This window comes from Dendrobates tinctorius, unplaced genomic scaffold (genome assembly GCF_039654945.1).
Source record: "Dendrobates tinctorius isolate UK_male_01 unplaced genomic scaffold, ASM3965494v1 ptg000026l, whole genome shotgun sequence".
Taxonomy (NCBI): Eukaryota; Metazoa; Chordata; class Amphibia; order Anura; family Dendrobatidae; genus Dendrobates; species Dendrobates tinctorius.
In genome coordinates, this window is record NW_027361694.1 from 7,598,726 (window position 1) to 7,623,347 (window position 24,622).

The 24,622-nt window shown below is 43.0% G+C and overlaps 1 pseudogene; it reads right to left on the minus strand.

The window, feature by feature from the left end:
* The window catches only part of LOC141084706 (probable imidazolonepropionase), a 41,642-nt pseudogene extending 18,506 nt beyond the window's left edge, over positions 1-23,136 (minus strand).
* Positions 23,137-24,622: the final 1,486 nt, after the last annotated feature.

Consider the following 24,622-nt stretch of genomic DNA (forward strand, 5'->3'; position numbering starts at 1 on the left):
TTTATATCTTTTTGAATCCTCTCTCTCTTCTCTAGTATTAACTTTCCCTTCTCGCTTTGTGTCATATGCAAATTTAATCAGTTTACTCTCAATTCCTTCATTTAAATCATTGATAAAGATGTTGAACAATACAGGGCCCAGGACAGAGCCCTGTGGTACCCCACTTGAGACATTCTTCCAATTGGATGTGCAGCCATTTACGACCACTCTTTGGCTCTAATCACTTAGCCAGTTATGAATCCAACTAACAGTTGCCATGTCCATTCCATACTTAGTCAATAAGGATTGTGTGAGATACTTTGTCATGTTGTTTTTCTTAAAGGGAATCTGTCACCCCTTTTTTGAGATATCATATACTGATATCATTCAATTGTGCTTTTAGTACTTTCGCTTCCACCTGACCCCCCACCTTTCATGCATAAAGACCTTTTTTATATCGGTTCAGTTGCATGTAAATTGCCGTGGTCCAGTCCGATGGTGGGGCTTATTCGCCTGCTCCCCCCTGCCTGTCTTGCTTTATGCATTCTTCTTTCTTCTTCCTGCGTTCACGTATTGTTATTTCAGCGCTTGCGCATTGCAAAGGCCTCTGGCGCTTGCGCAGTATGCTTTGCCAAATGGTGGGCAAAGCATATAATCGCTACTGCGCATGCGCCTGTATTTTTCCCTGCGTCTATGACCCGGAAGTCTTCATATGCAAACTATTTATATATTTTCATCTTTTACATTTTAATTAAAAATTGCAAAAAGGATAATGGGCCAATGCAAAAGTTTGGGCACCCTTGGAGATTTTGTCTGCTCCCATAACTTTGATCAAGGTTTCAGAATTTAATTAGCATGCTAGAGTTATGTCACTATTAGAGATGAGCGAACTTGTTCAGAAAACAATTGTCAAATACGTCATAAACAGAGTTGAGCGAAATGGGTCGGTCAAATTAAAAAATAGCCGACTTTAGCTAAAGTCGGGTTTCGCTGATTGAAACCCCACCATAACGTGAGGTCGGCCATGAGGTCGCCGATCAGAGCGCCAAAGTCGCGTTTCAAATAATGCTTCCAGCGTCTTTTCTCAACCAATGAAGGAGGACGCACACTGTGGGCAACGCGATGACATAGGCAGCAGCCATCACCATCTTAGAGAAGGACATTGAAGTGATTGGCTGGCTTTGTGTGGCGTCACAATGGGTATAAAAGGCTATGACCGCTGACCGCCATCTTACTTCTGCCAATCTTAGAATAGGAAGAGGTGCTGCTGCTGATTCTGAACAAGGAGAGCGTTAGGCAGGGAAGAAGAAAAAAAACTGCTTCTGTTGATAGCGCTTTTCACTGTACAGTTAGTGTGCAGTGAAAGGGGAGGATTTTTGCTGTGTGCAGCAGTGCTGGTGATGATTAGGCTGCCTTTTAAGGCTACCTGCTAGCTGCATTGCTGTGTGCACACTGCTGCTCAAACTGCTTTTTTCAAAGCACTCCAACTTTTATTATTTTGTTCTGGTGAGTTACCGAGCATTCATTTTTTCACACACCATATAGCGGTGTACGCTCCTCACACACTACTGGCTGGTATCCCGGACAAATAGAAGCTATCAGGGTGTGACTCTGGAAAAAAAGCCGAGGAGTTTTTCCGTTTTTCCAGACCTACACCTTAGAGTGCTGTCCGCTTTTCAAACAGTTTTGCATATCTGCTGTTTGATCACGGTCAAAACTAGACAGAAACAGCGTGTGTCAGTCCCTATGCAAATAGACGGAGATTGACAATTTTCTATACAGACACCGTATAGCGGTGTACGCGCCTCACACACTACCATGTACCGCCTTGTAACATGGACAAATAGAAGCTATCTGTGTGTGACTCTGGAAAAAAAAGCCGAGGAGCTTTTCCATTTTTCCAGACCTACACCTTAGATTGCTGTCCGCTTTTCAAACAGTTTCGTATATTTGCTGTTTGATCATGGTCAAAACTAGACAGAGACAGCATGTGTCAATCCCTATACAAATAGACGGAGATTGACAATTTTCCATACAGACACTGTATAGTGGTGTACGCTCCTCACGCACTACCGTGTACCGCCTTGTATCACCGACAAATGGAAGCTATCTGTGTGTGACTCTGGAAAAAAAAGCCGAGGAGTTTTTCCGTTTTTCCAGACCTACACCTTAGAGTGCTGTCCGCTTTTCAAACAGTTTCGTATATCTGCTGTTTGATCACGGTCGAAACTAGAGTTAAGCGAAACGGGTTGAAAAAAATTCAAAAGTCGCCGACTTTCGCCAAAGTCGGGTTTCATGAAACGAAACCCTACCTTAGCGTGAGGACGACCACAAGGTCGGCGACTTTAGCACCAAAGTTACATTTCAAAAGATGCTTTAGCTCCCTTTTTCAGCTAATCAGGAAGAACGGACACTGTGGGCAACGTGATGACATACATTAGGCAGCGGTCCTCACCATCTTGGAGAAGGGCATGCAAGTGATTGGCTTGCTTTGTGGGGCGTCACAGGGGGTATAAAAGGGCGTGCACGCCGACCGCCATGTTACTCATGCTAATCTCAGAATAGGGAGAGCTGCTGCTGATTCTGTAGGGAGAGCGTTAGGAAGGCAAAAAGAAAAAAAAACTGCTTCTGCTGATTGCGCTTTTCACTGTAGTTACTGTGCAGTGAAAGATGAAGCAGCGCTGGTGGTGATTAGCCTGCCTTTTAAGACTAGCTGCATTGCTGTGTGCACACTGGTGTTCAAACTGCTTTTCTAAAAGCAATCCAAATTTTATTGTTTTGTCCTGGTGAGGTACTGAGTGTTCTTTTTTTCACACACCATACAGCGGTGTACGCTCCTCACACAGTACCGTGTAACGGCTGTTATCACGGCCAAATTCAAGCTATCAAAGTGTGTGACTCTTTAAGGAAAAGCCGAGGAGTTTGTCTGTTCTTACAGACCTACACCTTATAGTTTTGTCCGTTTTTCAAACAGTTTAGTATATCTGCTGTTTGATTACATTCAAAACTAGAGAGAGACAGCGTGTGTCAGTCCGTATCCAAAAACACGGAGCTTGACAATTTTACATACACCATACAGCGGTGTGCATGTACGCTCCTCTCACAGTACCGTGTAACGGCTGTTATCACGGCCAAATTGAAGCTATCTAAGTGTGTGACTCTGTAAGGAAAAGCCGAGGAGTTTGTCCATTCTTACAGACCTACACTCTAGGGAGATTCCAATTCTGCCCAATACTATATACACCTTGTAGTTTGTCATACACTAGGCAATTTCTGCCTGTCACATTGCGGTGTAATATACACAGGGCCTGACAGAATCCAACTGTGTCCTGAAGTCTAGAGAGATTCCAATTCTCCCCAGTCCTCTATACACCTTTCTTACACCATCCAGAATCTGCCTGTCACATTGTGGTGTAATATAAACAGGGCCTGACAGAATCCAACTGTGTCCTGAAGTCTAGAGAGATTCCAATTCTCCCCAGTCCTCTATACACCTTTCTTACATCATCCAGAATCTGCCTGTCACATTGCGGTGTAATATAAACAGGGCCTGACAGAATCCAACTGTGTCCTGAAGTCTAGAGAGATTCCAATTCTCCCCACTACTATATATACCTTGTACCTTGTTTTACAGGACCATATAGTTGGTGGTTTTTTGGGTACATTTTCCCCAAAAATGAGGAAGTGTGGTGGAAGAGTCCGTGGAAGTGGGCGGGGGTTGTCAGCTGGTAATGAAGGTGTTAGTGTTGGTGGTGGATCTGCTGGTAGTGGCAAAAGCAAAATAGCACCTAATGCAGGAGGTGTTGAGCCTGCGTCATCGTCTGGATCCACAAGGCCTCAAAGGCTCCCTTTTCTGGGAGTAGGTAAACTGCTTTTAAAGCCGGAGCTTCAAGAACAAGTTTTGGCTTACATTGCTGACTCAGCCTCCAGCTCTATCGCCTCCTCTTCTGAAGTTTTAAAAAATAAAAGCACTGAGTCGTCATTGGAGGCTCATGGTCATGAACCACACCTTTCCTTGTGTCCTTCACCCCAACCAAAATTGAAGGATGCGGCAGGCCACATTACAGATTACTCCATGGAGCTCATTTCACATACTATGCCTGGGTTATCAAGTCAAATCGTGAATTACCCAGGCCAAGATGAATCTGACATGGAGTGCACTGATGCACAGCCACTGATAGATGATTCTGCTGGTACATTCACTCAGAGCACTACATTGTCCTCGCAATGTACTGAGGCAGAATCTGACCCTGATGAAACTCAGGTGCCCCTTCCCGCATACTATACGACCATACACGGTGACACAGAGGAAGGTGCACGTGACATTGAAGAGGAGGTGATGGATGACCCAGTTGTTTACCCAGATTGGCATCCATTGGGGGAAGAGGGTGCAGCTGCCAATAGCTCAGAAGAGGAGAAGGTGCATCCGCAGCGGGCATCGACATCACAACAGCTGTTATCTGGCAGGCCTGGAGCAGTCCAAAAACAGGTTACAAAAGCCAAAAGAGTTGCAGGACAGCTTGGCCAGATGGTCAAAATAGCACCACACAGCTGTACTATGAGGGGCCCAGTGCCAGTACCGACGCCCACGAGTGGGCCCCAGCATTTGCAATGTTTACCTCTACCTTGCTCCTCCGCTGTGTAGTCTGGGCTGTCAAATCCTTCACTGGGACTGCCAATACAAATTTGGTGAACTGATAGAAGATGATGGTTAAGACGTAGCTATGCTCTGTCCCGCTGGCCGGGCTCTAGCTTCAGATGATCAATGGCTTCCATTTCTTATGGACGTCGACTCACAATGAGATGCAGTGGTGGCTTCTCATCAGCTTTCACAGTTTTACCCACAGACGTGTGACATTCCAGCGCACATTTTTAAATGTGCCCTCTCATGCCTATCCAATTGAATTGTCTATGTCCTGTGGCTTCTGTGTTTTGCACTCCAAAGGTACGTGACAGATCATGATAGACAGTGAGCACCATGTTTACATCTCTCCCTGTGATCAAAATTGGATGGATATGAGTAACGGCGATGGGATCAACGGTACTGCGATACAGCAACACTTTCTTCACAAAGAAAGGTTTTTGCTGTCTCCACACACTAATTAATTGAGGGTCAGCATCGCCTCTGAGAATTGTGATGGAAGTTTTTCCCGTGAATAGTAATTCCTAGATTTCTGCAATCACTAGACTTTATGTCAGTAATTGTAAGCATCTCATTTCCTATTGCGGAGAGTTTGGACTGTCTTATTGAGACAGAAATATATATGAATATTAAAAAATACCACCAAAAGTGTATACTGGTGTACGCTTCAAATACATTTCCTTTTTTCTACTTTATAGATTGTTGTCTAATCCATACTGAGAACATGGAGATTTTAAATATTTAAACTATGCTATATATACCTGCTATCCAGTGATAATGTACCCTTTCTCAACTTTTTACAATCTGGTCAAATTCATACTGGACCTGAGAACGTCTGAGTCTGCCTCCTGATCTATAGACATATATTTTTAATCTGTAAACTATGCTATACATACCTGTTATCCAGTGAGACGGTAACCTTTGTCACCTTTGTCCAATCACGTCTAATCCATACTGGGCCTGAGACCGTCTGAGCCTGCCTCCTGATATATAGACATAGGTTTTTAATGTGTAAGCTATGCTACATATATATGTGTTATCCGGTGAAACTGTACCCTTTATCAACTTTCTAGAATCTTGTCAAATCCATACTGGGCCTGAGAACGGCTGCTGAACTGTTAAGCAAGCTACAGCACATGTGGTTTGGACAAGTACATTTTTTGCATTTTTTCAGGAATGCCGGTTAGTCCAAATTCAGGAATTGCGGTTGACCTGCATTTACTGGGAAATCATTGTTCGCTGGGAATAACTGGAATCACAGATCCCCATCACTAACGGTGTTCAGCGGGTTATCTGCACCTGTAAGCGACAAAAGCTGGTCCTTTCAGTGTACCACGCATGCAGCCCCGGACATGTAAGGCCAAGATAGACCTGTTATTGCTCGATCTCGCGTGCCAGAGCCTCGCGTATCCCTCTAGCAAGCTTGACACGTACCGCGGGGGCATGCCGGAGTCTCGTTCGTTAACGGAATAAAGCTGACAAATCGCTAGCACAACTACAAACAGACATACCACACCACACACAGAATCGACAAAACTTTCAATGTGTGCATCTTTTCTTGAGGTGGCATGGTTGTGGTTTCCCGGGTGGAGTCCAATTAAGCCGCAGGCTCCACTCCTGGTGGTGCCCTTTTGGACATTCCTTTAAGGTTCAGCTTTGCAATCATACTGCCCCCAGAAAGCAAACACTTTGCCTTCATGGACGCTGTTTGGAGGCTCGTGGGAATAACGCCGCCCGATCGCCAGTTGGCATAATTTATTGGTGGGAAGTCCAACGGTATATGATCGTGTTCGATTTCAGAATTTTTTTTTTTTGGTTTGTATTTTACATTTTTATTCCAGCCTTTCTTGACTTCATAACAAGCCTATATCTGTGTCTCCTCCACCTCCTCCTTTTACTCCTCCACCTCTTTTCTAAATGTAGTTGCCCTTTTCCATATGTTAATTTTTGTCTTCTGAGCATTTTTTCGGCTTTGGGACACCTTTTAAGGTGTTTTGTAATTGTTTTCTATGTGTTTGGATGTATTTGTGTTTGCCCGCCATTGTTTTCAATGGGGTTCGACGAACATTCAATGAACTTGCCTCCTGTGCGACGAACCAAAAAACTAGCGGGGTGGCTCAACACTACTCCTGATATATAGACGTGCAATGTTAATGTTTATACTATGCTATATATACCTGCTATCTGATGATACTGTACACTTTGTCTACTTTTTATATTCTTGTCTGATCCATACTGAGCCTGTGAGTGTCTCTGTGTGACTGATGGAATATAGATGGAGATTGACAATTATCCGTTTACTGAATAGAGCTGTACGCTTCTGATACAGTGCCATATATCTGATGTTATTTTGTGTCTATTTTGTGCTAAATTTTGAAGTTTGGTGGAAGAGGCCACGGATGTGGGTGTGGGGAGGCCAGCTGGTGCTGATGGTGGTGTTGCATCTGCTGGATGTGGCAAAAGCACAATAGCAGCTAAGGCAGGAGGTGTTGAGCCTGCGTCATGGTCTGGCTCCAGAAGGCCTGTAAGGTTGCCTTTTCTTGGAGTAGGAAAACCGCTTTTAAAGCCAGAGCATCAGGAACAGGTTTTGTCGTACATTGCCGAAACAGCCACTAGCTCTATTGCCTCCTCTTCTGAACGTTCGAAACCTGCAAGCATGGAGTCGTCAGTGCATGGTTCTGGTCAGGAAAAACACCTTTCCTTGTGGCCTTCACCCCCACCGAAAGTTAAGGATGCGGCTGCCCACACTTCAGATTACTCTATGGAGCTCTTTTCACATACCATGCCTGGGTTATCCAGTCAAATCCAGAATTCCCCAGTCCAAGATGAATCTGACATGGAGTGCACTGATGCACAGCCACTGCTAGATGATTCTGCTGGTACATCGACCCAGAGCAATACATTGGCCTCGCAGTCTATTGAGCCAGAATCTGACCCTGATGAAACTCAGGTGCCCCTTCACGCACACTATATCACCTTACACGGTGACACAGAGGAAGATAAAGAGGAAGGTGCAGATGACTTTGAAAAGGAGGTGATGGATGACCCAGTTCTGGACCCGGATTGGCATCCATTAGGGGAGGAGGGTGGCGCTGGCAATAGTTCAGGTAAGGGGAAGGATCAGCAGCATCCATTGACATCACAGCAGCAGTTATCTGCCAGGCCCATAGCTGTCCAAAAATGTGGAACAAAAACTAAAAGAGTTGCAGGACAGCTTGGCCAGACTTGGTCAACTTAGCACAGCGTGCAAGGCCAGAAAATGTATACCATAGTAGGTAAAGTGCAGTGTGGCACTTCTTTGTCCAAAATCCTACTGATGAGGCAAAGGTTACCTGTAAGAAGTGCGGAAGGAACTTTAGACAAGGTAAACAACTCAGAAATTGAATACCAGTTGCATGCTTAGACATTTAATCAACATGCACTTGCAAGCGTGGATGGACTACAAAACTTCAGGTAGCACATGTGCACCTGCTCCGACTGAAGGTAGCCAGCAACGCTCCATCGTTTCCCCCATTGTAAGACCACCGCCACCATTAAGCACACCACCAGCATTAAATGTGGAGGTGTCGTCGCAAGACCAAAGCACTCAGGGAATCACATTGGTTTTGCAACACAACACTGAATCTAGGCCATCACCACCAATACCATCACCAACCCCCTCTCACTCCGTCCGGTCCACCGCTACTTCCCCCATATGCAGCTCTCCAGTCCAGCTCACCCTACCAGACACTCTGAGTAGGACAAGAAAGTACTCATCCTCTCATCCGCGTACACTTTGTTTGAACGCCTACATTGCCAAACTAATCTCATTAGAGATGATGCCCTACCGTTTGGTTGAAAGCGAAGCTTTCCGTGACCTCATGGCCTATGCTGTCCCACGCTATGACCTACCCAGTCGGCACTTCTTTTCTCGAAAAGCCATCCCTGCCCTCCACCGGCATGTGAAAGACTGCATTGTCCATGCACTAAAACAGTCAGTGAGTGGAAAGTTGCACCTCACAACAGATGCATGGACCAGTAGGCATGGCCAGGGCCATTATGTGTCCATCACTGTGCACTGGGTTAATGTGGTGGATGCAGGCTCCACTGCAGACAGTGGCAGTGGAAGAGTGCTGCCTAGCCCACGGTATAGGAAACAGTTGGCTATAGGCTTTCAATCCTCCTCCTCTATCAGCGAAAGCTCGTCCACAGAGCGCAGTCGCACGAGCACTCCATCCGCAGCTGGCAGTGTTGCACACGAGGTGTCCCACTATCGAACAGCAAGTGGTAAGCATCAGCAGGCTGTGTTAAAGATGATGTCTTTGGGCGACAACAGACACACTGTGGAGGTACTGGCTGACTACTTGCAGCGACAAACTGAGTCATGGCAGGGCAGTCTACATCTTAAGGCAGGCAAGGTAGTCAGTGAAAACGGCCGTAATTTTGTGGCAGCCATAGCCCTTGCAAAACTCACACACATACCTTGCCTGGCTCACACTTTGAACCTGGTGGTGCAGTGCTTCCTTAATAATTACCCAGAGTTAACATCCCTGCTCCATAAGGTGTGAAGACTGTGCTCGCACATCCGTCGCTCAAACGTCCACTCCACTCGTATGCAGAAGCTGCAGCGATTGCTCCACCTCCCCAAGCCCTACCTAATCATAGACATTGCAACAAGATGGAACACCACCCTGCACATGGTTGAGAGGCTGCGCGAACAGAGGCAGGCTATAATGCATTTATGGGAGGATACACGGGTAGGCAGTTTGAGGGAAGACATGGAATTGTTGGGTGTGCAGTGGTCAAAGCTGAAAGACCTGTAAAATCCTTCAGTGTTTTGGGGAATGCACAAGGCTGGTAAGCGCAGATGATGCCATCATAAGCATGAGCATCTCACTTATGCGTCTGCTCATGCAAAGTTTAATGCACATTAAGGATCAGGTGTCTGCAGCGGAGGAGGAGGGAAGCCTTGATGACAGTCAGGCATTGTCTGGTCAGAGAACTGTCCTGGATGAGGTGGAGGAAGAAGAGGAGGAGGAGGATGAGGGGGATGATTATTTTGGGCAGGAGGATGCTTCTCAGAGGGCAAGAGAAAATGTTGGCATTCCAAGGTCAGGTACAGTGTTTGTGCGTGACTGTAGGGATGTGGATGTGCCAGAAAGTGCTCCTCCACCCACCACTGGCAGAGCATCATTGACACCTGGAACATTGGCCCACATGTGCGATTATGCCTTGCAGATCCTAAAAAGGGACCTCCGCATTGCCAAAATGATGAGGGATGACGACTACTGGCTGGCCAGCATCCTCGATCCACGCTACAAAGGCAAATTACACAACATCATGCCACAGGAGAACCTAGAGATAATATTGGCTAACAAACAAGCAACTCTGGTAAACCGTTTGTTTGATGCTTTCCCAGCACACAGCAGCGGTGCTAGTTCTTCCACGAGACGTAGAGGGCACAATGGAAGAGATGTTCGTGGTGCACACAGCCAAAGTGGTGTTGGAGACAGGGGTTTAATGACCATGTTGTGGAATGATTTCTCAAGTACCGCTCACACGACTGCTAATACTGCATCGATTAAAAGTGACAGGAGACATCAGTTGTCAACTATGGTTACAAACTACTCCTCCCATATCGATGTTCTCCCTCACAGGTCATTCCCCTTTGACTATTGGGCCTCTAAACTGGATGCCTGGCCTGAATTGGCACAATATGCCTTACAGAAGCTCGCTTGCCCTGCTGCTAGTGTGTTATCTGAAAGAGTCTTCAGTGCTGCTGGATCATTCCTGACAGAAAAAAGGACCCGTCTGTCAACCCAAAATGTTGATGATCTAACCTTCATTAAAATGAACCATACATGGGTTTCAAAGGATTTTGTCCCACCTTCCCCTATGACACATAGGTTGCCAGAAAACTGCCTCGCTTTTCTCCTCCTCTTCTTTGGACTTGCCCAATTCCGCCCTTTGCAGCAGCTGAATGTCCAGCCAACACATCAACATATGCCATTTTTTATACCTCCCTAAGTGGGCTGCCCACCCCCCCAATGGCTGGGGTCAACACCTGGTGCACCCGGGCAAGTGCCGTTGCTCTGAACAGGTGGATGGGCCCACAGATGGCCGACGGCACTGGCACAGGGCCCCTCATAGTACAATACAGTGTCTCTGACGATGGGTGGGCCCACTCGCTGTCAGACACACCAGCGTGCTATGAGGGGCCCTGTGCGAGTACCGTGGACCACGAGTGGTCATGGCCACAGCACTTGCAAGTTGCAATACTTACCTCTCCCTGCTCCACCGCTGTGTAGTCTGGGCAGTTAAATCCTTCACAGTGACGGCCACTAGAAATTTGGTGTATTGATCGATGATGGTTAAAATGTAGCTATGCCCTGTCCTGCTGGCCTCAACCTTCAGATGATCAATGGCTACCATTTGTAATGGACGTCAACTTACAAGCGGATGCAGTGGTGCTTTATGATCACCTTTCACAGACGTGCCACCATTTTTCAATGTCTCTTCTCATGCCAATCCAATAGAATCGACTAAGGTCTGTGGCTTCTGTCTTTTGCACTCCAAAATGACCAGACACATCGTGATAGGCAGTGAGGACCATGTCTACATCTCTCCCTGTGATCACAAATTGATGGAGACGAGTAACGATGATGTGATCCATGCTACTGCGATAAAGCAATCCTTTCTTCACATAGAACCATTTTCACTGTCTCCACAGACACAGTAATTGAGGGTCTGCATCGCCTCTGCAACATCTACCGGGAGGTTTTCCCGCGATGAGTAATTCCCAAATTTCTGCTAACACTCGACTTTCCGTCTGTACTTGTATCCATGTAGTTTCCAGTAGCGGAGAGTCTGGACTGGCTTAAAGAGATTGAAATATATACGAAGATTTAAAAGTACCACAACACTGTATACTGTTGTACGCTTCGACTACCTTTCCCTTTTTCTACTTGTTAAATTCTGGTGTAATACATACTGAGCCTGTGAGTGTCTGTGTCTGACTCCGGAAGTATAGATGGAAATTTACAATTACCCCTAGACTGGATACACCTGGTATGTGCTGATACAGTACCTTTGTTCAAAATTTTGCATTACAGTATCATCCATAGTGAGTGAGCGTGTGTGGCTTACGCCTTCCATATATACGGTGAATCAGAGATACCAATTTTACCCTATACTCGATACAGCTTGTATCTTGTTATACAGTACCTTTGTTTGACATTTAGTATTACGGTCAAATCCATACTGCGTAAGCGTCTGAGAGTGACTACGGGACTATGTATACGGAGATTTCAATTGTACCCCATAATATATATACTTGCTATCTTGTTATCCAGTACTTTTTTTACAACATTTTTTATTACGGTCAAACCCAGACTGAGTGAGCGTCTGAGGGTGACTCCGGAAATATATACCGAGATTTCAATTTTGGCCAACACTGTATACAGCTGTATGCTTGTGTTACATTACCCATTTACAGCTTTTCATATTCTTGTGTAATCCATATTGGGCCTGAGAGCATTTGTGTCTGCCTCCTGAAATATATACGAAGATTCAGAATGTTTACACTGTACAATATGTACCTTTTATCTGGTGATACTGTACCCTTTTTCACCTTTTTATTTTATTGGGTAATCCATACTGAGCCTGTGAGCGTCTGTGTATGACTCATGAAATATATACGGAGATTTACTGTTATCCCTAGACTGTGTAGAGCTGTACGCTTCTAATACCGTACCATATATCTGCTGGTATTTTGGGTCAATTTTCTAAAACATAAGGAAGTATGGTGGAAGAGGACGCTGACGTGGGCACGGGGGGGCACCTGGTACTGATGGTGGTGGTGGATCTGCTGGTAGTGCCAAAAACACAACAGCAGCTAAGGCAGGTGGTGTTGAGACTGCATCATGGTGTAGCTCTGGAAGGCCTGTAAGGCTCCATTTTCTGGGAGTAGGAAGACTGCTTTTAAAGCCATAACATCAGGAACTGTTTTTGGCTTACATTGCTGAAACAGCCTCCAGCTCTATGGCCTCCTCTTCTGAAGTTTAAAAAAATGCAAACACTGAGTTGTAAGTGCAGGCTTCTGGTCACGAGCAACCACTTTCCTTGTGTCCTTCACCCACACCAAAAGTGAAGGATGCGGCAGCACACACTTCAGATTACTCCATGGAGCTCTTTTCACATACCATGCCTGAGTTAATTAAAAATGGGGCCCATCATATACTGGAGCATTCAAAATGGAGGACATCAGACACTGGAGCATCATCCATGAGGCCCATCATATACTGGAGCATTCTAAATGGGGCAGATCAAACACTGGAGCAGCACCTATGAGGCACATGATACACTGGAGCATTAGAAATGGGGCCCATTATATACGGAGCATTACTAGGGCCCATCATACACTGGAGCATCATCCATGAGGCCCATCATACACTGGTGCATTCCAAATGGGGCAGATCAGACACTGGAGCAGCATGTATGGGGCACATGATACACTGGAGCATTAGAAATGGGGCCCATTATAAATGGAGCATTACTAGGGCCCATCATACACTGGAGCATCATCCATGAGGCCCATCATATACTGGAGCATTCCAGATTGGGGACATCAGACACTGGAACAGCATTGACGGGGTCCATTATACACTGGAGCATTAGAAATGGAGCCCATTATATATGGAGCATTATTTGGTCCCATAACACACTGGAGCATCGTCCATGGGGACCATCATATACTGTAGCATTATGTGAAGCTCATCATATACTGTATGAAACATTATATGTGGCCAATTATTCTGTATGGAGAAATATATGGGGCTCATTATTCTGTATGGAGCACAATGTGGTGGCCATAATACTCTATGGAGTAATATACTGTCCTTTTTTTGAGCTATTCTACAATTTAAAATAGATCAGTCATGTCACGTAAGCAGTGAAGTATTTGTCATTGTACTATACCTATATTTTTGTGCCGTATCGGAGCATCATGAGTTGTGGTATGTGTTAAAGGGGCGCACTGACACTCTTTGGCCCAGAGCACACGAAAACCTGGAGCCAGCCCTACCCCCCCACAACTTTAGCCAAATAACCCCCAGTTTTCAATGCGTAACTATTATTATGAAGTAAATTAAGGTTGACAAGCTTCAGTAATAAGAATTGATGTATTTGGCATTGAAATGGGCACTGTAGGTGTGTTTACTGTTCTCCACTCCCTGCCGACTTTGCTTCCCCATTGACTTGCATTGGGTTTCGTGTTTCAGTCGGCCTCCGACTTATTCCTACAGTCGGCCGATTTCGTTCGACCCGACTTTTGATAAAGTTGGGTTTCATGAAACCCGACTCTACCCTAAAAAAGGCAAAGTCGCTCATCTCTAGTCACAAACGTTGCAGCATTTTTCCTAGAAATATGCAAAATTCAGCCAAAGCTCGGTAAATGATCGAGTTTCCACTAAGGGCTCTTTCAGATGTCAGTGTTTCCAGTAGCAGCACAGGCTGCAAAAAGTCGCACACGTGTGCACATTAATGACACATGGATTACATGAAATAACTAAAAAAAACAGCATGGGGACACCTCTGTTCTTGATAACAAGCCTTGCTAACTGAATTTCAGAGAAAAATGTTCTTTATAAGATAAACTGTGGATGACTTTTGACATTCCTTTTTGAAGAATGTTCTATGTTTGTTATTTATTTTTTTCTTTCATTTTTTTTCTTGGATTGAAAAGGCCTGTTTTGAGAGCTAGCCATTCACATTAATTAAAAGATGTGTATGTAATGCAATTGAAGAGGGCTCAATATAGCCATGTTTTTTTTTACATAAGTCATTAGTTGGCATGTGCAAAATAATCCCATGAATGCACTAGGAAGCTTTGAATAATAATAATAAATACATTTCTTATCACAAACAAAACCAATGAATATATAATATTAATGGACAAATGTTCTAGTGCTTATTATGCAGCTATTTGTGGTCCACATTTAGTAGCAGTTCAGTTCAGTTAATGGTTTTCTCCACTTTGTATAGAAATAAAAATGCATCATATATGTAGCATTTGCTGTAAAACCTAGTGTTAGCTATGAGTTTACACAAAAATGTCAAATGAAACACTGTGCCTGAATATACATCATAATGAAAATCAGCACTGTGTAACCCAAACATGTTCAAAAGTCAAGTCATGTAGTGATCAAGTAATACCACTATATGCAGAGCAAAAAATTATCACCACAATGTTTCTATTGGAGTTAAGCAAATTTATTTGCGGTAAATTGAATTCTACTTGAATTGTGCAAAAATCTGTAATAGCCTTCATTTTGATGAACCATTGAGGGCCAGCAAAAGGTAAAAAAGGCAATATCCTCTTTGACAACCTCAGCTACAGCCTCTCCCCAAAATGTCTCTCTCTTTGTCTTCTTAATGCCAAAGTGCGCTGCATATTCACACTAGACCCAGAATGACCTCTCATGGGTAGGATCATCTAATCCCTAGAAGCAGGCAGAAGTCTCAGCTTAAAGAGTGTATTGTATGTTAGCTGGCACATCATGACATTTCATTGTCATTGCCAGGCTAGAGTGTGAGACAAAGCCCTAAATTGATCTGTACTTGTGTGTTGGAAGGTAACGGTAACATCATAATGTCATGACATGTGCCTCCATCTTAAAACGCGCCCTCTAGCCCAAGAGCCGAGAGTTCCAGCTGCAACTAGGTCTGGGATGACCCTTAGTGTGCAGATTGTATTCCCAGGCCTAGTCTCGGCCGTAAGTTTTGACTTAAGTAAGTATGCAATGCACAGCAATGATGATAAGATGCTCTTAGAACCATACAGGGGACGGTCATCATTGGCGGTGATGGATGAGTATTAGTTGGTAATATTGTTATTATTATGTTAAGTGGTAATGATGATTATTTTTTATTACTATTATTATTATTCTGTCTCTTTACCCAAATACCTTGTGGCTTTCATTAATAGTGATGCATACTGACAGATGTCTCTCCCGGTATGAGCACCTCATTAAAATTGTGACTAAAATATCCAGTTTAGCATCTGGAACAGATCCCTTCTCTGGAGAATAATAGAACATGTAAATGATGAACATTTTTATTGCTGGCAGCCACAATTTTCACGGCATTGCACTTCATGCAAATCTTTTTTTCTGAGAAGAAAATCTCCTAGTCATCAGCGTACATGAAGGTAACTGACAAGAAAGCTGGATTTAAAATGTGATTAGAGAACTGGAAAATAGCTCATGTTAAAATAATTTCAATCATCTGCTCTACACGTCTTCATAACAGATTCATTATTACAATTTCTGCCTTGGTTAAAATTCATAAAATGTGTTTTTGTGATACCGCATACTGTAGTTTTAGTCGCAGGTGATTGTTAAGGATTTGGCATAAAAATGTAAGCGAAATAATAAAAGGTAACATAAAAATGGCATTTATTTTACATTTTCATCCAAATGCAGTTACTGACAGCAGTAGTATGTATATGGTCTGTGATAATTTTACCCATCTTGCCGATACTATTATATACACTATATTAACTAAGCATTGGGACACCTCCACATTACACCTTCAGGAGCTTTTATGACATCCCATTGTAAATCCACAGGCATTAATATTGAATTGGCTCCATTTGCAGCTAAGAAAGCTTCCACACTTCTAGGATAACTTACTGCAAGATTTATTTATCTGTGAATTTTTGCCCTTTCATCTAAAAGACCATTTGTGAGGTCACATACTGAGTTTGGACAGGAGGAGATGGCAATCTTCATTCTAGTTTATCTCAAAGGCTTTCGATGGAATTTAGTTCAGGACTCTGAGCAGGCCAGTGAAGTTCTTTCAGACCAAGCTCAACCAACAAAATCTTTATGGATCTTATATTGTACTAGATTAAGGCCCGATGCTATCGCATCGGGAGGATAGTGACACACCTCTTGCCATGTTAACCCTCAACACACACACCTCCTCAACACACATTCTGCTCACCTTTCACCATCTCCACTCATGTCCCCCCTCTTTCACTCCACATACGACCCTTTCTCTCACTCCGTCTCTCATACTCACGCCGTCATCGCCGCTGCTCCACGATCCCCGATATCTTCTTCCGCCAGCGCCATCCTGGATCCAGACGTTGTCCACGCTGGCGACATGTTCTTGTGGCGACGCCATCTTGAGTATCGTGAAATCCCGCGATACTTTGCCTTTTTTCTATTACTTTTCTTTTAGATTAGGAGATAATGATCTAATAAAATTTATATTTCCAGTTGGCTTGTCCATAGTGCCTTATTTTTTATCCAGATCTTGCTGACTTTAGTGATTTGTGACTTACTTTGCCAGTGTGTAACATGTCTTATGTAAAAAAAAACACTAAAAAATAACACTAAAAAACTTCCTACATATCCTTTTAGCATGTTTCTTTTATATGTTAAGTCCCAAGTTGGCCAATTCTGTTGATCAGATGACTGTCTAATGTGTATGGAGGTCTCCCAACGCTGCCCCGATTGGTCTGGGTAGAGCAGGGTCGGCACTTTGGAATTCCAATGGTGGTTCCTTTAGTTCTCTGCACTCATAAACTTCTGCCCAAAGAGTCACAGGAGTGCATGGCCGAAAGCGTGTCTCTATGAGGGAGTTCAGGACGATAGCTGGCAGCTTTATAATGTGCGTTGGGTCCTTTTAGCTACAATAAAATGTACAGTCGCATTGTGTACATGTAGGAATATAAGAATCAGATAAGGGTCCCATACTTGCATTCACTGGAGGTGGCCATATACGTGAGAGGTCACAGTGAGGAGGAAAGAAGGGTCATGTATTTGAATTTCAGCACCCGCAATCCTTTAGTTTGGAGAAAAGCCGTCCCCTGAGCATTCATCTGTATGGGGGATCGGAAGGAATAGCTGACAGATGACAGCCATCCAAGGTGAATGCCTACCGTAAAAATTCCATCAGACAATGTATTACTTTGTCAATGTACAAAATGTTCTGTTGATAATTGAAATACAAAACACACTCTATATTATCAGTAATTTGTATGAGGATTTTACAGTAATTATTTTGTTTTGTGAACTGAAGGGTGCACAGACTTTTGCATGAGCTATAAGCAATTTAACATGCTGTAAGCTGTGGGAAATAAAACTAACACGCTACCTGCCTGTGCCTGCAAGTGATTAGTCTCTGCTATTGTACATCTTTGCTGTGAAATTTTGGCATGACGGGATCCAGGATGGCGTCGGCAAAATCTCGCGAGATTTCGCAGATGCCATTTTGGATCCCGACGTCGTCCACTCCGGTGACATGTTCTTTCGGAGACGCCATCCTGAGTATCGCAGGATTTCACGATACTCAAGATGGCTTTGCCGCAAGAACATGTCGCCGGCGTGGACAACGTCTGGATCCAGGATGGCGCCGGCGGAAGATGTCGGGGATCGTGGAGCAGCGGCGATGACGGCGTGAGTATGAGAGATGGAGTGAGAGAAAGGGTCGCATGTGGAGTGAAAGAGTGAGTGGACGTGAGTGGAGATGGTGAAAGGTGAGAGGAGTGTGTGTTGAGGAGGTGTGTGTTGAGGAGGAGTGGTGCGTTGAGGGTTAACATGGCAAGAGGTGTGCTGTGACGTCACCAGTTACAACTGGACTGAAGTTGTTACAACCCGGAAGTTGCTTAGCGCATTTATTATTATAGAAGATAGATGTATCACACCTATGTTTTTATGTGGATAGGATATTTACATAGTGAGCCTCAAGAGGGACAGTATTACTGACGTATGTAAAGTGCTATTGAAATAATAGTACTTTATTAATAAATAAAAAATTAATTATTATTACCTAAGTTATGTAGGTATGTGTTAGCTATGTAGTTGAAATCTACGTATGTGTGCCTAAATTTTTTTTGTTTTTGCTTTTGTATTTTTTTTTTTTTTTTAATCTATATATACTTATACCTATGTATGTTTTTATGGATTTAAATATGTCTATGACATATATGTGAAAGAGATAATTAGTGTATGATATATCTATCTGCTTAGAATATATATATATATATATACACTCACTGGCCACTTTATTAGGTACACCATGCTAGTAAGGGGTTGGACCCCCTTTTGCCTTCAGAACTGCCTCAATTCTTCGTGGCAGAGATTCAACAAGGTGCTGGAAGCATTCCTCAGAGATTTTGGACCATATTGACATGATGGCATCACACAGTTGGCGCAGATTTGTCGGCTGCACATCCCTGATGCGAATCTCCCGTTCCACCACATCCCAAAGATGCTCTATTGGATTGAGATCTGGTGACTGAGGAGGCCATTTGAGTACAGTAAACTCATTGTCATGTTCAAGAAACCAATCTGAGATGATTCGAGCTTTATGACATGGCGCATTATCCTGCTGAAAGTAGCCATCAGATGTTGGGTACATTGTGGTCATAAAGGGATGGACATGGTCAGCAACAATACTCAGGTAGGCTGTGGCGTTGCAACGATGCTCAATTGGTACCAAGGGGCCCAAAGAGTGCCCAGAAAAAATTCCCCACACCATGACACCACCACCACCAGCCTGAACCGTTGATACAAGGCAGGATGGATCCATGCTTTCATGTTGTTTACGCCAAATTCTGACCCTACCATCCGAATGTCGCAGCAGAAATCGAGACTCATCAGACCAGGCAATGTTTTTCCAATCTTCTACTGTCCAATTTCGATGAGCTTGGGCAAATTGTAGCCTCAGTTTCCTGTTCTTAGCTGAGAGGAGTGGTACCCAGTGTGGTCTTCTGCTGCTGTAGCACATCTGCCTCAAAGTTCGACGCACTGTGCGTTCAGAGATGCTCTTCTGCCTACCTTGGTTGTAACGGGTGGCAATTTGAGTCACTGTTGCCTTTCTATCAGCTCGAACCAGTCTGCCCATTCTCCTCTGACCTCTGGCATCAACATGGCATTTCCGGCCACAGAACTGCCGCTCACTGGATTTTTTTTCTTTTTCGGACCATTCTCTGTAAACCCTAGAGATGGTTGTGCGTGAAAATCCCAGTAGATCAGCAGTTTCTGAAATTCTCAGACCAGCCCTTCTGGCACCAACAATCATGCCACGTTCAAAGGCACTCAAATCACCTTTCTTCCCCATACTGATGCTCGGTTTGAACTGCAGGAGATTGTCTTGACCATGTCTACATGCCTAAATGCACTGAGTTGCCGCCATGTGATTGGCTGATTAGAAATTAAGTCTTAACACACAGTTGGACAGGTGTACCTAATAAAGTGGCCAGTGAGTGTATATATATATATATATATATATAACATATATCAAGCTATGTATAGAAGTCTTAGAAGTCTATTATCTATATCTATTTAAAATGTAACTATCATTTATATATCTATATATCTATCCGTTCCAGGACCAACTTAAATAGTTTAAAGTAAGACATTTTTGTAAACGACATTTCTAGTGAAGTTTTTTGGGCTATTAGGTAGCAATTTTCCTTGAAGTGGTGTATCCACCACTTTGACCCTAACGTTGCTGCGTTTCTTTACTAGGGAGAATGCAACATACAATTGTCCATGGGCAAATACAGGTTCGGGCAAAAAAAATGCCAACTCGTCTGTCCTTGGGATTTGTTAATGGTCATAGCAAAAGCAGGTTTTAGAGGAAACTGTCGACGTTTTAATTTAAAAGGTAACCCAGTTTCTGAAGGACACAAATCGATGCATGAAATAAATGCAATGTCTCCTTCAGCTGAGCCAGTAATCACTTTAGCCTGTTTGATGTTGCGGAGTAAGGCAATGACAATGAGGCGAGTGCCATTACAGAGACCTTTCTTGGTGTTTAAGTTTCTTAATAGCATCACAATGGTGCCAATTTTAAGAATCCATGCAAAGAGAAGAGGTCGCACTCATCGAGATGAAAGTTTCACTGATTTATTGACATATCATGAACATGTCAAGTCGGGGGAGTGACATAAGGAGTGCAAGAAAGGCTGACAACGGCCGTTTTGCGCTACTCGAGCGCTTCAACGGGTCAAACAGTGGGGGGAAGTGCCGGGTTCATATGGAAATCACATCACTCCGTACCTCCTCCCTCCATAGCTGCTGTCTAAGTGACATTAGTGAATTAAAAACATGCTGAGATGCATTACAACATACAAAAGTATAAATACAACTTACAGCACAAGCAGAAAAATGGTTACATCGAGGGATAAATTACAATGCATATTCATATATTGAAGACTACTGTTATTTTCATATGTCGAAAACTACTATTTTTTTCTTTTTTCTTATGGAAAACATCTACAATCATATGTATCCAGAGACCAAACTGTCTCACTATTATTGTATCGAACTATTAATATACTCACAGAGAAAGAGAAAAAAAAAAATTTAAAAAAAATTCTCTCAAAAAAATTTTTTTTCAAAAAAAATTCTTATCCTGAAATGAAAAATGTAAATTGTGTGCAACTTGATATCTGTTTTTTTAGGATTCTCATAAACTACTATATACCTACATAGCTGTATCTTATTATGGGTAAACACAATAATGGACTATCAATGACAAATCTCAATCATATCGGAAAAAAAAACGCTGCACCAAAAACGCACAATGTATATGTGCACGTATACTATACAAATAAATAACAAGTCACTCAACAATTCAAATGCTACGGGAAAGAGAACCCACCAAACTCAAAAAGATGTCTTTGCCTCAAATATATGGAAGTTCATCAAAGCTGCAATACGAGACTCCAGAAAAAAGGTACCAACCAGAAAAGGTGCATGTATACAAATGTACCCTAGTTCTCCTATCAACTTCAAGGGAAATGAGGGAAAATATAAACTCCTTCATAAAAAAACAGCCATGTCTATTCTATCATTAAAACCCAGCGGACCTGTCGCCTGTGTATTCATAATCCACCTGGATTCTCGTTTCAATAAGATTTTATTTAAATGCCCTTCCTGCGGCGGTAAAACCACCTTCTCGATTCCTGCAAAGGAGAGAACATTAGGGTCATTTCTATGTGCATCTCTTACATGGTTAATTAAACGTGGGACTCCTTTTCCCGTTCTAATGGACTTAAAATGCTCACGAAAACGAATGTATAGCGGACGTATGGTTTTACCTATGTAGAAAAACCGACATGTGCAAAAAATCACATAGACTACATGGTCTGTCTTGCATGTGATCAAATCTGTTACTGTATGCGTGACCGCGCCCATGTGTAGTGTACGATCAGTACGATGAAATTTACAATAAGGACAATGGCCACACCTATAATTCCCTTGTGGTGTTCCTTTACTCAGCCAAGTGTCACGCTTAGTGACGATCCGATTCTTAACCAGAATATCTCTAATTCTTGTACTCCGCTTACATGAAATAAGGGGCCCTCTAGATACTATGTCGCTTAAATCCCTATCTTGTTCCAAAATATGCCAATTTTTTCTAATTGCTGCTCATATCTGACGATCCATGGGACTATATCGAAAACAGAAGGTAAATCTCTTTTCATTTTCGACTCTTTTATTTTTTAGTGGCACAACTCCTCTAACTTTATTACTGTACTGAGATTTTACTTTTTCAAGTGTGGTATCTAATAGAACCTTAGGATATCCCCATTGTCTGAACCTATTATATAACTCTCTAGATTGTGTTTCAAAGCCCTCCAAGGTATTGTTTAGACGGTGGACTCTCAAAAATTGACCATATGGCAATTAATTAATGGTATGTGATGGATGGAAACTATCATAACGCAATATGGAATTGGTAGCCTAAGGTTTCCTGTAAACTGACGTGCAGATTTCATTATCCTTTACTTCCATCAAGACATCAAGAAATTCCAGCCGTGTCCCTCCAAAATTGTGTGTGAACAGCATGTTCATCTGATTCACCTCATTTAGGTGACTGACAAACTTGTCAAAAGAATCTCTGGTGCCATCCCAGACAATGAACACGTCGTCCACATACCTGAGATACAGTCTGATATGTTGAAAAAATTGTTTGGCATTGTAGACATATTTTTCTTCCAGGGCACCCAAAAAGAGATTGGCAAATGTACATGCTGCCGGAGTACCCATCGCGGTACCCACATTTTGATGGTACCACATACAATCAAAAGTGAATGCATTGTGAGTAAGTATGAAATTCAAAGCTTCACAAACAAAATCCACAAAGCCCTGCTCTTTGCCTGTGGAGTTCAATATTTCTCTAATAGTATTCACACCCAACTTCTGGGGAATTCGTGTATATAAACTCTCCACATCTATGGAGGCCAGCATGAAGCCGGGTTGCCAAGCAAAGTCCCGTATCACATGCAGAAAAGCATTGGTGTCCTTTATGTTCGATGGGATCTCTCCCAATAAAGGTCGCAGCAACCAATCAATATACTGGGACAGGGATTCCGTGACGGATCCTATCCCAGATACGATTGGGCGTCCTGGGGGACAAGAAGCAGATTTGTAGATTTTGGGTACGTGGTACCAGTGGGGGCGCGTGGGAAACTCCGGCAGCAATTTCTCTGCCTTCTTCTCTGAAATAACATCCATCATGACATATTTCCTGAGTAACGACCTTTATTCCCTGATGTACCTGGGATTGGGATCAGTCTTCAATCTGGTATATGTTACTGTATCAGATAGCTGCCGGTGTGCCTCAGAAAAATACATATCCCTGGGCAACAAAACCGTGTTGCCGCCTTTATCTGAAGGTCTCACTATGGTATCAGACCATTCTCTGATCTCCACCATAGCCTTCCTTTCTGAGTCTGTCAGATTAGAAGGCACTACAGGATATACCAATGATTCAATGTCCTTTATAACTTGCATTTCAAACACATCAATAAGGTTACCCGGGGATATGGGAGGCATGTATTGTGAAGCAACCCCCCCTGTAAACGGTCTATTGATCAACTGTGATTCATTAATAGTTACCCTATCTGAACCTGTGATACTGAGTAGTAAGTTGGCATCTTCATGTAAATCAGCTAATGCTCCTGTACCAGCCATGAAACCTAAAGGGCCCACCCTACATTGTGCTTCCCCAGATAATTTACTATCAATGGGGGGTTTTGCTGTAAAGTGTTTATGCAAATGGATCTTCCTGATAGACTTAAATAAATCAATTCAAAATTCAGTCATATCGAAAGGCTGTGGTATGCAATAATTAAGACCTTTAGATAATAATGCAAAATGGGAATCATTCAAAACATGTCCTGTCAAATTGATCACTGAAAATGGTTGAGAGTCCGTTATTACTTCTGTCTCCACGAGACCTGTTTCCTCTTGCGGTACCGACCGAAAACTCTTCCTTCTTCCTCTTCTGACTCTCCGCCTAAAGGGACATTAGATCCAGCTCGGGCTACTTCACATGCTGATTGCTGGTCGGGTGAGGTAGTATTGTAACTGACCCCTCCCCCACGCTGGAATCTGAATCTGTTGTGAGGTAATCTTTTTTTTACTGGTGACTGTTTCTGTTTGTGATAGAAACGTTTATTTTTCCCTTTACCAAAATGCCCAAAGTTATTATTAATATTGGATCGTTGTTTATTCCAATTAAAAATCTGACCACTGGCGAAATCATTTTTGTCCCGTAGAAATTTATCACGTTTTCTTGATTTAATTTCCGCCTGTATCGGTAGAAGTTTACTGTCCATCTTTTTATTAAACAAAGTCCACTGATTTTCTGTCAGTCTGGATTTTAATTCCTCTTGTGCTTTAACAAGATCATGTTTTACTGTCTCATAATTATGTAAATTCGTGGCCAAAACTAGTTGCAACAAATCCTGTGAGCATTTCAATAGAATCTTCTCCCATTCTGTGGGGAACGAAATGTTATCACTAAAATTGGAAATATCTTTCCATACTCGTAGTCCTCGTGGTACTCGTCCACAATCGCTGTATGACTTTAATGAATTATTAGTCCAAAACAATTTTATCTCTCTCTCAGCCAAATTCATGAGTTTAAACTCTAATGATTTTGTGCTTAAAGTTTGCACCTCATCACAAGTTTCGCACTCCTTAAAATAATTGTCCA